The 12680-nt window shown below is 46.7% G+C and overlaps 1 protein-coding gene across 1 annotated transcript in view; it reads left to right on the top strand.

The window, feature by feature from the left end:
* The window catches only part of LOC309568034 (beta-1,4-galactosyltransferase 3-like), a 58406-nt gene that overhangs the window by 25757 nt on the left and 19969 nt on the right, over nucleotides 1-12680 (top strand). The window lies entirely within an intron of this gene.

Here is a 12680-nt window from a genome sequence, read left to right as displayed (position 1 = left end):
TAGAGAAAAAGTCAGGTTTTAAAGTATGTGATCATTCATCGCTGTTTACTTTAGTAAGTTGTTGCTGGGAATCCTATGAAGAGTCTCTTATCGGAACTTCCTAAAGCATTCTGACAACACTAAGGCCAGCCTTACACAGAGCAACCACCATCGGTTGCAGGAAAGAAAATTGCTCAATTCCCTCATTAACACAGTGTTGATGGGGGAATGCCTCCTGCTGGGCCATTGTCTTCTCCTGGCAGGGGCGGGTGGGGGAAACTGTCCCTGCTAGGAGAAGACCATGAAAATTGCTATCGGCTATAGCAGCCGCTAGCGATAATCACAAGAGAATCCTGGGACGGAAATGTCCCACACTCCGCTTGAGTGCTTCAATCAGTGCACTGCTTGTTACAGTCTGAACATAGATATCAGATAATATAGCCGCCTATTGCAACCAAGAACTAGGCAGGACTAACTAGTTTAGCTGCAAAACTGGAACTCTTTATTCGAAAACTCAGAGAATTTATGCTACACAACCAGGTGAGGCTGATCACATTATCCTATACAAATGCAACTGTATACAGACAATTAACACTATAAAAATTAATAACTAGCCACCTGGACAATCGGGGATCTCATTCCAGGTCAGACTTGCCGGCATCGAGCTCACAAAAGTACAATACACATTATTACAAGTGTAAACACCCCCCCCCCCCCAATAGTTTGCTAGCAGACAATAGGTGAGTTAATTAGCACAATAAATACAAAACAGTGATTTCCTCCCTCCTCAGACTAGTAGGTAACAGACTATAGCAGACCTACTTACAATAAACACATTATTGCTTGCAGGAGACCCCACATTATTGCAGGAGACCCCAGTGGTTTGAGCAGATTACATTAACCTCTACAGTGAGTCTGACTGTGTGGAGCAGTTCTTATTGGTAATGGACAGCTAGGCCCTAAATGGGGACCCCGAGCCTAGAGTCCCAGAGTCTGTTTGTCTTGGGGAGACATGGACTTAAATCCAAAGTAACATTACTCCAAGGGTCCCCCAGCATACACCTCACAAAGAGTAGTGTTCCCTTAAATGCCAGGGCCCATAGTCAGCAGGCAAGAGGCTAGCCTGCAGTCCCCTCCAAAAGCCTCGGTCCCGGGTGATTCTATCACAAATCCGGCAGGCTGGTTGTACCCAAGTTGATCGATCCATCAATTTGGTACCTTAAGCCTGCCCATAATTTCGAAACGTGTACGGCCGGCCCTAGCCACTGCCTTGCAAAGATTGGCAGAAGCATTGTCAACCTGCCATGTGAGCTCCTTCAGTTTTAATTCACAGAAAAGACCGCCTCACTCAAAATCAGGATTTAAAGGGTGGGTGATCCCTCAGAAAAACATAGCACTTGTAAAAGTAATAAACTTTATTCCATAAGCCTATCCTGTAAAATCTAAGGGGTACATCGATCCCTATATTATAAAAACACATATTACAAATCGTATGAAGAATATTATCTCCAACCAACACATTCCTAAATAAATATATTTGCATCACATTCTTCCAGAATAATGCCAAATAAATGGCTATCTAGGGTTATTTAACCACACTATGTGTTGACAAATAATCCACAGGGCAAGATCCCACCGCGTTTCGTCCTGATGGGCTTCTTCAGGATTATATTGTGGTTTGTGTTCTGTTCTCATAGAATACAAAAATCAACTCGCCCACCCGGGCCAGTTCATGATGGAGACAGTCACGGCCAATGTGGCGTTTTGCTACTCATCCAAGGAAACGGCCCTTAACTGCTTCCTTCACCTAATTCAGTTGAAGATCCAAGTAGAGTATGACTTCATAAGATACAAAGGGACAGAAAAAGATTGTGGTTTAACCGTAGCACGAACTTGTGACTCCTCAACTATCTGTCCAAGCCATCCACATGTATGTTGCGTGGTCTGAGCAGCCCCGAGCTTCCTGTTGTACGCTGACAGCACTAAGCCACTGCTTTGCAATTAACAGCAGCGTTGTCAGGCTGCCATGGGAGCTCCTTCAGTCAGCTGTTGGGCTCTCTTATCTGATAAATGTAATAGACAGCACAGCGGTCAACTGAGGAAGGTCATGCAAAAGGTTGACAACGCTGCTGTTAATTGGAAGACAGTGGCTTGGTGTTGTCAGCCAGCATTAAGATGTGCTGTTACTGGAAGGATCTGATTTTGCAAAACTTTTACAATAAAAAAAAAAAAACGATTGCTTAACCACTTGAGTCACCGTCGCTGTTTTGAAATGATGCAGGGATATCGGCTATCCGTTTTGGTGTCATTTTGAAATGCCAGCCAGATTTGGCAGTTCTTGCGGGCCCCTAGATTGACCCCTGTGTTTGGATTATTTTTGAAAAAGTAAGGATATATGTGTCCCTTTTAAATGTAGGCGTAGTGTGCAAGTCCAGTCACGCAATAACCTGGTCCGATAAAACATTGAAGAATAAATATTTTGCCTTCCAGGCTTTTGATCTGAGCACGGGAAACTGCACAAAGCAGGCTGGAAAAGTGAAAAACAGGAAGAGCGCAGCAGTGCTGTGCGGTTTCTTCATATGTTAATTCAACGGACACAATAAAAACCACAAGAAGCAGACACATGACCTTGGTCAGTGCGACTGAGTGCTAGACTGTCTGCCGGTGATCAGATAACGGCAGCAAACAAGCGAAGGACACAGCAGACTGGTAGCTGGAGTCATAAGATACCCGTTCCTGTATTGCCCACAGCTCCTGCTGCTATACCAGCTGTGGGGAGAGCTGGCGGTTATGGCTTCTGTTACCAACCTGGGATGTTGTGTTTTTTTTTTTAACCTAAATAGCTTAAAATATATTTGTAATATAAGCCTTCTTTCCCCCGTCGATAGGAAAAGCAAGGTTCAAATTTGACTTTACTCCCTTGCTCCTATCCGGCACAAACGCCTCTTCTTTGCCCCTCTGACATCATTGCAGGGACCACCGGCGCTGGGAGGCGGAATTCAACAGGGTGCCGTACATTGCTTCCATACAGACACATGGAGCCCTCTTGAATAATGTGTGCGCCATTGATTTAAAGCGGAGTTCCGGCCTATTTTGCAACTTTAGTGATTCCTGGAGTGCTCGCTATGCTGATCAACAATTGGGCATTTTCAATTTTTTTTCGGTGGTCCCTTACCTTATTTCCAGGGCATTTTTGGTTGTACTCCCCCCCCCCCCCCTTCTGTGGCCACGGCCACTGACATCACTTCCGCCTTTGCATTGCATCCCGGGAGCGGTTTGTCATCACTCCCAGCAGGCTGGAATCAGGAAGAACTCCCAGAACACTCCCTGGAATCAGGAAGAAGGACACAGCAGATTACACTGCGGCTTCAGATGCCCACATCTAAGATGGCCGCGCCCAGACAGTGTTTTTAAAATTAAGATTTTGACTAAAATCCAATACTGTACTGAGAAGGGCGATGGATTAGTATTATAGGGGTATTTTTAGTTAAAAAGGGTATTTGAGGCCAGAACTTTGCTTTAAAGTGAGGAAGGGGGTTATCTGCAGTGAGAAAGCGGATAACCCTTCCCTGTAATGATGGACCCTGATGGGTAACAACCGTGCATTGAATTTACTGCAGACCCTGCAGAGTTGTCAACCTCCCAGGGGGTGGCAGAATCTACATTTTTTATTGCAATGTTTATATGAGGAAATAAACTGCTGGGTTTTTGCTCGTCTTCCTCTGCTGCTATGACTCAATTCCTTTTCCTATGGCCGTAGTTGGTAGCTATGATGAATTGGAAGGGGGCCAGCACGGTCACATTTGTGAGGTTGATTGGTTTAGGATTAGACGTTGACTTCCCCTATGTTGAGAAAAGTCTAGAAAAGTAAGAGGTAATTGATTAGGATTTAGCCTCCATTCACACTAGCGGGACTCCCAAAGTGGCACGATTTTTACACACTCTGGAGCAAAGTCACAGCAATGTAGCGCAGGCACCTTTTTCAAAGTCGCTGTGACTTTAGGTTGCACTGATTTGAATGGGTGCCATTGAAAAGAATGGGCTGCAACTTGTGCATGACATGTCGCACAAATGTGAATGAAGCAGGTTGCTGATTTTAAAACCCTGCCTCAGTACTATCCAAAGCCCTCAGTCCTTATGTAAGCAGTGGGCTGGATCTTGGGAGGAGTCATGCCAACATCAAAATGACTTGTTGGGTGATCGGTCTGGAGGAGTGGGTGATCCTAGGTAGGCAGGCCATAGGTATAGCCCACATGTGATGCTGAGCTTCCCTATTTGAAACAACTCAAAATCCAATGAAAGGGATGGGCCAAGGAAAGTCAAGTTGGGGAGGAAAGTGCTAGATGATGCTGGGCATCCTCCAGACAAGAAATGAGACGGGCCCTATCTGACTTGCGTCAGCTTCTAATGCGCATTGTGCAAAGCTCACAGCGTGCAGTGAAATCAGCGTAAGCCAGGAAAGAATCCTGTACCACTGTTCAAGACTGAAGGGAAGGCCAGGGGGTCGGATTTCTCGCCAGGGTTCAGTTTGTGGATTCATACATGGAGCCGTCTGGTACAGGTAATCCTTGTTTGTCCGCAGGGACCTTCAGTACTAACAAATGACTCAATTGCCGGTGATTCACCCTGTCCTGGAAACTGCCAGTTTTTTTTTTCTGGTTTGGGGTCACTGAAGCCAAAACCTTTTTCTCTAATTCAGTATACAGTAGATTTGGTTAAAAACCTCCTTGTGTCTTTATTTTGGGCGGCTCCTTGCAGTCCTCATGTACAGTGTAGGACTATTGGTACAGGTCATTTTTTATTAAACAAATATTATAAAATATTTTCCATGATACATTTCCCGACCAAGAGGGACACAGAAGTTCTTAGTTAGGGTTTTCATACCTCTATATATGAAATGTGCACGCTCCTACATTGTTTAGTCAGCAGGATTGGGCAGGTCGTGTACCAAGCTTCTACACTGTTCAGTTAGTAGGATGGGTCAAGTCGTAGACCAAGCTCCTACTCTGTCTAATCAGAAAGCTCTGGGCGGGTCAAAGGCCAATTGCCTACATTCTCCAGTCCGTAGGCTTGGGAGGGTCATGTACCAAACTTCTACATTGTGTAGTCAGCCAATAGGTTGTGGTTACTCTGACCATGTTTTACACTCAGTGTTGGGCAGATATTGGATCAAGCTCCCTACACTGTCCAGTCAGCAGGCTGGAGCAAGTCGTGGAGCAGGCTCCTACATAGTCCAGTTAGTAGGCTATAACTGGTCATGGACCAAGCTCCTACATTGTCAGCCAGTAGACTGGGACAGGTTGTGAACCAGGCTCCTACAATGTCCGGTCAGCAGGCTGGAGCAAGTCGTGGAGTAGGCTCCTACGTAGTCCAGGTAGTAGGCTATAACTGGTCATTGACCAAGCTCCAACATTGTCAGTCAGTAGACTGGGACAGGTTGTGAACCAGGCTCCTGCTCCTACAATGTCCGGTCAGCAGGCTGGAGCAAGTCCTGGAGTAGGCTCCTACGTAGTCCAGGTAGTAGGCTATAACTGGTCATGGACCAAGCTCCTACATTGTCAGCCAGTTGGCGGGGCAGGTTGTGAACTAAGCTCCTACAATGTCTAGTCAGCAGGCTGGAGCAAGTCGTGGAGTAGGCTCCTACGTAGTCCAGTTAGTAGGCTATAACTGGTCATGGGACCAAGCTCCTACATTGTCAGCCAGTAGACTGGGACAGGTTGTGAACCAGGCTCCTACAATGTCCGGTCAGCAGGCTGGAGCAAGTCGTGGAGTAGGCTCCTACGTAGTCCAGTTAGTAGGCTATAACTGGTCATGGACCAAGCTCCTACATTGTCAGCCAGTAGGCAGGCCAGGTTGTGAACTAAGCTCCTACAATGTCTAGTCAGCAGGCTGGAGCAAGTCGTGGAGTAGGCTCCTACGTAGTCCAGTTAGTAGGCTATAACTGGTCATGGACCAAGCTCCTACATTGTCAGCCAGTAGACTGGGACAGGTTGTGAACTAAGCTCCTACACTGTCCAGTCAGCAGGCTAGGGCAGATCATGCTCCAAGCTTCTATGTTCACCAGTCAGCAGGCTAGAGCAGGCTGTGGATCAAGCTCCTACAGGGTCCGGTCAGGCTCGGGCAGGTCATGGACCATACTCCTAGGTTGTCCAGTCAGTAGGTTTGAGGACCAAGCTCCTACACTGACCAATCAGCAGGCTGGGGCAAGTCATCCAGCATGCATCTACAATGTCCAGTTAGTAGGCTGGGCAGGTGGTAGCCTAGCTGTAGTAGAGAAAAACGGTTTCATCCTTGCTGTACTATGTAACAGGAGGGTGCCTGGATCATAAGACTGGCTATACAGATTTATAAAAAAACCTTTGGCAAGTAGCCACATTCACATATGCATTTGAACCTGTCCGTTTGCCTGCCTGGAGTTCAACTTTAATCACCATTGTTCAAAATAAAGAAGCTATTTGCACCACATAAAACAGCAATGATAGCAATAGCGAGCCAAGTCGTGTTTTTATAGCTTTCTGTGTAGTAAATATTCCCCACCAGGGACAGTACCAGCTGGCTTTAATCTTTCTCGCCTTGTGATGTGCAGCTGGAGGATTGCATGGAAAGGATGAGGAAGAGAAGTGTGACTTTCACGGCTGTTTCTTGATAAGAAGGAGAATTTTGGGCATTTTTCTTGATAAAGAGAATTCTGGGCCTTTTTTCTAAGCATGTGGTCTCACCCTGTGCTCCTTCATTATTCCTCCAGTAGGATGCTATGTAATACAGCGAGGGTCTCGTTCACCTAAATTGCATAGAGTGGTGCTCCACTGTAATCTGTGTTGGCTATTCTGGCTGTGGTTCCTCTGCTTTGGCTGCCATCATGTTCCTCTAGAAGGTGCCAGGCTATTAATGAATGAGGCATACTACACTCCTCGTGCCTAACTTGCAGCCCTCTGGCATTTTTTGTGTGGCCCTGGGGGGCCCCTATAGCAACTGTCTCCCAATCGCCCTGTTATGGTAGTGATCTCCAGTAGTCCATGTAATGTGTCTTTAGGCTATGTCTATTTACTCATGTTACAAATCTCCAACAACTCCTCTATCCTGTCTACAGTCTATTCTTTTATCGTGCCTGCAGTCCCTGACCATCTCTTGTATCGTGCCTGCAGTCCCTGACCATCTCTTGTATCGTGCCTGCAGTCCCTGACCATCTCTTGTATCGTGCCTGCAGTCCCTGACCATCTCTTTTCCTATGTCTGCAGTCTTCGGCCATCTCTTGTATCATGTCTGCAGTCACTAACCATCTTTTGTATTATGTCTGCAGTCTCTGACCATCGCTTGTATCATGTCTGCAGTCTCTGACCATCTTTTGTGTCATGCTCGTAGTCTGATCATCTCTTGTCATATTCGTAGTCTCTGACCATCTCTTGTGTCATTGCTCGTAGTCTCTGACCATCTCTTGTGTCATTGCTCGTAGTCTCTGACCATCTCTTGTGTCATTGCTCGTAGTCTCTGACCATCTCTTGTGTCATTGCTCATAGTCTCTGACCATCTCTTGTGTCGTGCTCGTAGTCTCTGACCATCTCTTGTCATTGCTCGTTGTCTCTGACCATCTCTTGTGTCATTGCTCGTAGTCTCTGACCATCTCTTGTGTCGTGCTCGTAGTCTCTGACCATCTCTTGTGTCGTGCTCGTAGTCTCTGACCATTTCTTTTATCATGTCTGCAGTCACTATCTCTTGTGTCATTCCCGTAGTCCCTGGCCATCTCTTGTCATGCCCCGTAGTCCCTGACCATGTCTTGTGTCATGCCCCGTAGTCCCTGACCATGTCTTGTGTCATGCCCCGTAGTCCCTGACCATATCCTGTTGTGTGTCTGCTGTCTCGAGAGTCTGAACATTCACTGATTTATGTGTTGCCCTTTGGTGATGTCGACCATTACCAAAGGACCATTACTGTTCTACACAGTTTGCTGACACCTGACCATCACACCTAACTTATTCCGCCTCGATGCTCCTTTATTGCTACTGCAGTGCAAAAACCGGGTCTTGTATGTGTGTGTATGTGTGTGTATGTATGTGTATATAATTCATTTTTTTCTATAATCCTTATAGTTTTTCCAAACCGACAGGAATGCAGGAAGGACAATACAATATACAGAATAGAATTGTCAGATAAACCCATAAACCCAAAAGAATTACAAATCCTCCTGACAATGTAGGAGCACAGTATATATAATAGACAAAAGAACAATATCGGGCCTCGCCTGGGAAAACAGGTCTTGTTTAACCATTTTATTAGCATGTTGATGAAGGGGAAGGGAGGAACCAGGAAAGGCAAAATATAAGAGGATTAAACGTTTGCTCTGACATTCACAGGTATGGTGGGTGGGCTGTGACTTGCACTCAGCTGCATTGTTTGGTTCTTGATGTAATTTTGAAGCTCTGCTGGAATGTTCTCGCTATGAACCACTTCTAGCCGTGCCCATTTCTCTTTCGTTCATTGACTGACACAGCTCCTGGTATTCATTCCCCATTGGGTTATACTGCCCCATACAGGAGTAGGATACTATCACTTCTGCACACTGGGCGTTCCTTCCATAGAATGTCTCTGATTTTCATTTGAATGAAGACATTGTGTTGCCTTCCCTGTGTCCCAGGCCAAAACATCCGAAAGGAAATTGCCTTGCATGCCTTGGATGTTGTTTGGGCAATTGGGGTGTACCTGCCAGCTACAGGGATTCACAGGGATAAGGTGGGACCTTATCACAGGGATAAGGTGGTTCTTCGCCCCCTGTCGGTCGTTCCTTCCAAAGGTTGTTTCTGATTTTCATTTGAATGAAGACATTGTGTTGCATTCCCTGTGTCCCTGGCCAAAACATCCAAAAGGAAATTTCCTTGCATGCCTTGGATGTGGTCCGGGCAATTGGGGTGTACCTGCCAGCTACGGAATCTTTCCGGAAGTCAGACTTTCTATTTGTGCTCACGGATGGACCTCGAAAAGGGTTGTCTGCCTCCTTTGCGACCATTTCCAGATGGATCAGACAGACGTTGGTTCAGGCCTATTCCATCAGGGGTCAGGTTCCTCCTTTCCCTGTCAAGGCACACTCTACTAGGGCACTTAGTGCCTCCTAGGCCTTCCGTCGTCAGGCGTCCGTGACGCAGGTTTGCAAGGCGGCCACATGGTCGTCGGTGCACACAAAACAAAGTTTAATAAAGTGGATGTGTTGGCATCTGCAGATGTTTCCTTTGGCCACAAGGTTTTGCAGGCTGTTGTTTAAGAGGACCTGATCCTCTTTTGGCGCTTTTCCACTGTATGGAACCAACCGGTTTGGCTCGCTTTTATGCTTTTCCACTGCTGGTACCGCATGGTACGGTGTAGGAACGGTTCGGTTCGGTGCGGTACGGCGGCGCTTTTCCACTGCATGGAACCAAACGGTACGGCTCTCAAAAACAGTACCACCTCGATTGTGGTTCCAAGAGGTACCATACCCGGTACCATATCCCACAATCCTTTGCATGCAGTCACTACTAGCCACTGATTGGTCAGAGAATCCCACCCTCCCTGTTGTTATCCCACCCACTTAACTTTAGTACTACTTTAGTGGAAAAGCAAACCAATACCGTACCGAACCGTTCCAACACCGTACCATGCGGTACCAGCAGTGGAAAAGCAAACCGGGCCAAGTAGAGCCGAGCCGGTACTTGCAGTGGAAAAGTGCCATTGAGGGGGTATTGTTTTTTTATTTAGGTGGGCTCCGGTTGTCTCGTTGAGCCCTGGTTGGCTAATGTTTAGCCTTGGGGAACTTTTTGGTTGTTCCCACCACTCATGTTTAACATTGCTTTGGGACATTCCCATAGTTATGAATACCAGGAGCTGTGTCCGTCAATGAACGAAAAAGAGAAAATGTGATTTTTGACTTACCGTAAAATCCATTTCTTTGATGTTCATTGAACAGCACCCACCTCTGTGGAGTTATTATTCTCCTGACACTGCTTGTTACAAAACTGAGTCGCTGTAGCAGAGAGCGGGAGTATACCCCCTGGGACTGCCCATGGGTGTAGCCAGAATTTTATTTTTCTGCCTAGTATCATCCTCCTGTAGGGTGCAGTATAACCCAATGGTTATGAATACCAGGAGCTGTGTCCATCAATGAACATCAGAGAAATTGACTTTTTCCTTCACAGTGTTTCATTCCAACAAGCTTTATTTCCACATCACTTGCCATCAATGCCAAACTGTCCCGCTCTGTAGAACTGCACGTCCAGCCTTTACTGCCGCTGTCACCACTACCCAACTCCATTCCCAGTTGTTTTATTTAGCTGCAGCTGTAAAAATGGAACCGTGTCAGAACTCTCACCTGCGGGCTACTGATAACTGTACCAGCGCGCTGGGATAACGATCGCTCTCACCTACTTTTATGACTTTCATTTTTCTCCTCTTTATTTTGTAGGTCAAGAAATTTCAGTAAAAAATCCTTTCTTTTCTGCACAATGAAATTAGAGCAAAAAACAAACCCAAATAGCTGCTACCGACAGATTCTGGAACATATTAGATAAACCATATATACATAAATTACAATGTAGCGCAATGAGATAGAAACTTGTGTTGAGTTATTTTGAGGGGACAGAAATTTTACACTGTTATACAAGCTGTACACTCACTACTTTACATTGTAGCAAAGTGTAATTTCTTCAGTGTTGTCACATGAAAAGATATAATAAAATATTTACAAAAATTTGAGGGGTGTACTTACTTTTGTGAAATACTGTATATACATCCATCCCATATACCCAGAGCCTTCCTATATACATAAATCCATCCCATATACCCAGAGTCTTCCTTTACCATACATCCATCCCATATACCCAGAGTCTTCCTATATTATACATACATCCCATATACCCAGAGTCTTCCTATATACATCCATCCATCCCATATACCCAGAGTCTTCCTATATACATCCATCCATCCATCCATCCATCCCATATACCCAGAGTCTTCCTATATACATCCATCCATCCATCCCATATACCCAGAGTCTTCCTATAAACATCCATCCCATATACCCAGAGTCTTCCTATATACATCCATCCATCCATCCCATATACCCAGAGTCTTCCTATATACATCCATCCATCCATCCCATATACCCAGAGTCTTCCTATAAACATCCATCCCATATACCCAGAGTCTTCCTATATACATCCATCCCATATACCCAGAGTCTTCCTATAAACATCCATCCCATATACCCAGAGTCTTCCTATATACATCCATCCATCCCATATACCCAGAGTCTTCCTATATACATCCATCCATCCCATATACCCAGAGTCTTCCTATATACATCCATCCATCCCATATACCCAGTCTTCCTATATACATCCATCCATCCATCCCATATACCCAGAGTCTTCCTATATACATCCATCCATCCATCCCATATACCCAGAGTCTTCCTATATTAAACATACATCCATCCCATACAGATCACATATATCCAGGCACCATACATAATCTATCTAGAGTGGGTCTCAAAGCTCTTTTGAGCCTGAAGATGGAGTGCACCCCCTCTGTTGAGATGTACATGGAGTGCGCCCCCTCTGTTGAGATGTACATGTAGTGCGCCCCCTCTGTTGCGATGTACATGGAGTGCGCCGCCTCTGTTGAGATGTACATGGAGTGCGCCCCCTCTGTTGAGATGTACATGGAGTGCGCCCCCTCTGTTGAGATGTACATGGAGTGCGCCCCCTCTGTTGAGATTTACATGGAGTGCGCCCCCTCTGTTGGGATGTACATGGAGTGCGCCCCCTCTGTTGGGATGTACATGGAGTGCGCCCCCTCTGTTGGGATGTACATGGAGTGCGCCCCCTCTGTTGGGATGTACATGGAGTGCGCCCCCTCTGTTGGGATGTACATGGAGTGCGCCCCCTCTGTTGGGATGTACATGGAGTGCGCCCCCTCTGTTGGGATGTACATGGAGTGCGCCCCCTCTGTTGAGATGTACATGGAGTGCGCCTCCTCTGTTGAGATGTACATGGAGTGCGCCTCCTCTGTTGAGATGTACATGGAGTGCGCCCCCTCTGTTGGGATGTACATGGAGTGCGCCTCCTCTGTTGAGATGTACATGGAGTGCGCCTCCTCTGTTGCGATGTACATGGAGTGCGCCGCCTCTGTTGAGATGTACATGGAGTGCGCCCCCTCTGTTGAGATTTACATGGAGTGCGCCCCCTCTGTTGGGATGTACATGGAGTGCGCCCCCTCTGTTGGGATGTACATGGAGTGCGCCCCCTCTGTTGGGATGTACATGGAGTGCGCCCCCTCTGTTGGGATGTACATGGAGTGCGCCCCCTCTGTTGGGATGTACATGGAGTGCGCCCCCTCTGTTGGGATGTACATGGAGTGCGCCCCCTCTGTTGGGATGTACATGGAGTGCGCCCCCTCTGTTGAGATGTACATGGAGTGCGCCTCCTCTGTTGAGATGTACATGGAGTGCGCCTCCTCTGTTGAGATGTACATGGAGTGCGCCCCCTCTGTTGGGATGTACATGGAGTGCGCCTCCTCTGTTGAGATGTACATGGAGTGCGCCTCCTCTGTTGAGATGTACATGGAGTGCGCCTCCTCTGTTGAGATGTACATGGAGTGCGCCTCCTCTGTTGAGATGTACATGGAGTGCGCCCCCTCTGTTGAGATGTACATGGAGTGCGCCCCCTCTGTTGAGATGT

This window comes from Pelophylax lessonae (genome assembly GCF_965119305.1).
Source record: "Pelophylax lessonae genome assembly, chromosome: 12".
Taxonomy (NCBI): domain Eukaryota; kingdom Metazoa; phylum Chordata; class Amphibia; order Anura; family Ranidae; genus Pelophylax; species Pelophylax lessonae.
The sequence above is the reverse complement of the archived record's forward strand: the minus strand, read 5'-3'. Positions and strand labels throughout refer to the sequence as shown.